At 51.4% G+C, this 3896-nt stretch overlaps 1 pseudogene; it reads left to right on the forward strand.

The window, feature by feature from the left end:
• Positions 1 to 472: 472 nt before the first annotated feature.
• Positions 473 to 3304, forward strand: LOC136533204 (putative transcription factor bHLH041; annotated as a pseudogene).
• The last annotated feature ends 592 nt before the right edge of the window (positions 3305 to 3896 follow it).

Raw genomic sequence — 3896 nt, forward strand, 5'->3', positions numbered from 1 at the left:
ATATATATAGCGGGCATTTGTAGGGGCGGCTGATGATTAAGCCGCCCCTACAAATGGGCACAGCAGCCCCTACAAATCGACGTATTTGTAGGAGGGCTCGTATTACTAGCCTCCCCTACTGTGCCATTTGTAGAGGCGATTGCTGTGCTGGAGCCCGAGCACGTGACTGTAAGGGCGGCTCCGATGCCAGCCACCCCTAAAGAAAAAAAATGCTCCGTTGCTACAAACTGTTTTTTTTTTTCCTTCACTCGAAACCCAGCACGTGCGTTCTGTCCCTATCGATCCATCCATCTCCTTCATCAATTCCTTCTCCATGGCCGGCCGCACCCAACAAAGAGATACAGCTTTTTGGCCTTTTAGCATCTTCGTCCATTCCTAGCTAAGCTAAGCTAGCAAGCTATCTCCATCTATATATACGCATCCAGACCACGGGCCCTCCATATATCCATCATCTCTTACTACACAGCTTTGGTATAGCTAGCTGCTGCTGCTACTATATAGTAGTCTGACTAGCTCGTCATATGAACTTAATCGGCTTCTTCATTCATAGAACAAGCAAGTGACTAATAACTGGCCGGCTTGTTAAAGAAGCAGCAACGCCCAGCTAGCTGAGACAGGTAGCATGGACATGGATAGCGGCAGCTGGCTCCATGTCTACGACACCCCAACGCCGGCGGCAACAACGGCTTCATGTGCGGCTACGCTGCCAGCAGGTATGGTTTTCTTGGCAAAAGGTAGTTGAGTGCTCTTGCTCTTAGCTTGTTTCTGGTAACTTGCTGATCTGACTGATCATTCTACACGCACGCACACAGCTACACCCCTGCAGACCTGCAGTACATGGAGGGCGAGCAGCAGCAGTTTCTCATCAGCTCGCAGATTCAGCACCACCTCAACCAGGCAAGCAGCGACCAATTTAATCACGAAATCACACTGCAAATTTCATACAGAGATTCAGGACGCATAAATGAAGGTTCTTAACTCCTTATCGATATCAACATGCAGATCAGCATGCGCATGAACATGGACGACGAAGCAGCGGTCTACATGTCTTCCAACGACGGAGCCGCCACCATCGACATGCACGATCCTACCGTGGAACGCCTCCACGACGACCCGCACCACCACGCCGGCACCTACAGCTTCCCTTCGTCGTCGTCCTCCTCGCTCTCGCTGCCTGCCTCTATCTCCCTATCCTGCAGCCCCGCGAGCTCCTCGGCGCACATCCTCGCCGCGCCGGCCACGGCCGGCGGCTGCAACCAGCAGTACCCGGAGGTCTCCTCGCACGTGCCACTGTTACCACCAGCACCACCCGTGGTGCCATCTTACGATCACCAGTACAACAACCTTCTAATTCACGCGCCGGAGTCGCCGGCCAAAACCGGTGCGTTCAAGCACTATGCGCGGCACCTTGGGCCGAAGAGGCCACCCAAGCCCGGCGCGTGCGGGCAGAGGATGTTCAAGACGGCCATGTCGGTGCTGTCCAAGATGCACGTGGCGGCGAGGTACAGCCAAGCATTACTACTACCAGGCGGCGGCGGCTGCCGAGGCGGTGCAGCCGCCGTCGGTGAACCAGCTGCAGCACATGATCTCGGAGCGCAAGCGGCGAGAGAAGCTCAACGATAGCTTCCACGCCCTCAAGGTCGTCCTTCCGCCTGGTGCCAAAGTACGTATACGATCGTGTGTGTATATGTGATGTCTGTATGTCTGATCATACATGCATGCATGCATGAGCTCTGCAGAGCTGTGACGAACGAGTATTCATTCATTTGCTCAATCGATCTTCTCTGTATCACAGAAGGACAAGACGTCGATACTGATCAGGGCAAGGGAGTACGTGAGGTCGCTGGAGGCCAAGGTGGTCGAGCTCGAGGAGAAGAACAAGTCGCTCGAGTCGCGGCTGACCCGCCGCGACGGCCGCCGTAAGGAGCGCAGAAGTGGCGGCGATGGCCACGACTCCGGCGAGACGACGAAGGTGCAGGTCGAGATAACCAGGGCGGCGAACGAGGAACTCTGCACGCTGAAGATAGCGGTGAGGTCGCCGCGGCCGCCGTCGTCGCCTAACATGACGGACGTGGTGGTCCGGACACTGCAGTGCCTGAAAGAGCAGATCGGGGATGGCGTCAGCCTGGTGGCAATGAGCACCAGCGGCGGCGGCGCTGGGCCTGCTACCGGAGTGAAGAACGCCTCTCCACGAGCTGTTGTCCTGACGATGCAAATCAAGGTATACTCCACTATCCAATATTTGTCTCACATGACATGATTGTCGATCCTCTTAAGTCATGCCGTGCATCATTAGTTGACGATGGATGATTAAGTCTGACATACATGCTAGTACTAGGTTAGTTATTACAGTTGTTAACAGTGGATGAATTATTACAAGCTAGCAATGCATGCGAAAGTATATATATATATATATATATATATATATATATATATATATTACACTACTATATTTATCAGGAAGATTATTTAGTATCTGCTATGTACAAAAGTAAACCATGCATGCATGCAAGGCAACGTGTGAAAATGAAGAAGACTTAAGGTAGAAAACTATATGGCTATCTAGGTACGCAGTAGTAGTACAGCAAGAAGGTAGGAGATGTCGTGCACCATGTTGATAAGAAAGCAACAAACGGTCCGAAGAATCTTTCATTGACTAATGAAGGGGTTAGGACCAGGTTGATAAGAAAGTAAAACCCCTGCTTGAAAATTGAAGCCAGCAGCGTCGTCGGATGCGCGCAGAGGGTGGAAAAATGAAAGATCCGCATGCATGCAGTTTGAACGCACTCTGACCTTCCTAGTTCCTTGGCATCTATCTACTGTGCTATATATCTCTCAGAGGTGCCAATTTTTCATCCGTGATCGACGTATGCTTAGACTTAGCTAGGCTGGCATTAATTACTGACTGACTAACTGCATGGCGCCGGCGGCGTATCTGAATTCTGACAGCGACACTACCGAAAAGCTATTGATTAATTTCGTTCTCCTGTGTGACACTGCTGTATACTTGGTGAAATACTAACGGTGTCTCTCTCTCTCTCTTGTCGCTGTCGCTGGTGTCGCAGTCGCCGGGAACCGACTGGGAGGAGCAGCCGGTCAAGGACGCCGTGGCGAAGGTCGTCGCCACGCGCTGACGACGACGACGCCACTGCCACCCGCGGCGGCCACCAACCGCCAGCTGCGGGCTTCGTCGGCGAGGCTTCTCAACTCATCATCAGCTCAGAGCAGTCGTCCGGGCGGTAGCACACGCCGTTCGTGCGTGCAGGTGCAGCGTAGTGCAGTGAGACACGCACGCCGCCGCTAACCGAGAAGGAACCAAGACTGGACGACACGCCCCCGCCCGTGGATCCTGACACCTACGACGACCAACAACCCACCATTGTTAGCAGGTCGCAGGTCAAAGCCGCGCGCGCGCGCAAATGGATCAGACACGGACACCATTGGCAGCAGATCAAGCAGAGAGAGCGTCATCATGCAGGACTACTGGCAGCAGGAGAAAGAAGTCAACGTAGGACCATATTCTTCTTCCATGACGTAGGGCAGATGTTGACGTACGGGTCAATGATGATGCAGACGACGACGAATGATTATTAGTTAATTAGATTCTTATATTCATGTTTCAAATTATAGACATTTTGACTTTTCTAGCATTTAGATGCATATTATGTCTAGATAATAATAAAACCAATGTATCTAAAAAAAAATTAAAATGTCTTATAATTTATAATGGAGGAACAGACTCGGTTAAACAAGCAAAAAATAATAAGTTTGTTAAGTGTTACACAAAGGTTGGCACCCGTGCTCTGATTACAAGAATGATCACCTATTAACCAACTAACCCTCCGGAGGAGAACTATGCTTTCGATCTTGTCCGCCAGGTCCTACGAAAGTGGAGC

This window comes from Miscanthus floridulus, unplaced genomic scaffold (assembly GCF_019320115.1).
Source record: "Miscanthus floridulus cultivar M001 unplaced genomic scaffold, ASM1932011v1 fs_807, whole genome shotgun sequence".
Taxonomy (NCBI): domain Eukaryota; kingdom Viridiplantae; phylum Streptophyta; class Magnoliopsida; order Poales; family Poaceae; genus Miscanthus; species Miscanthus floridulus.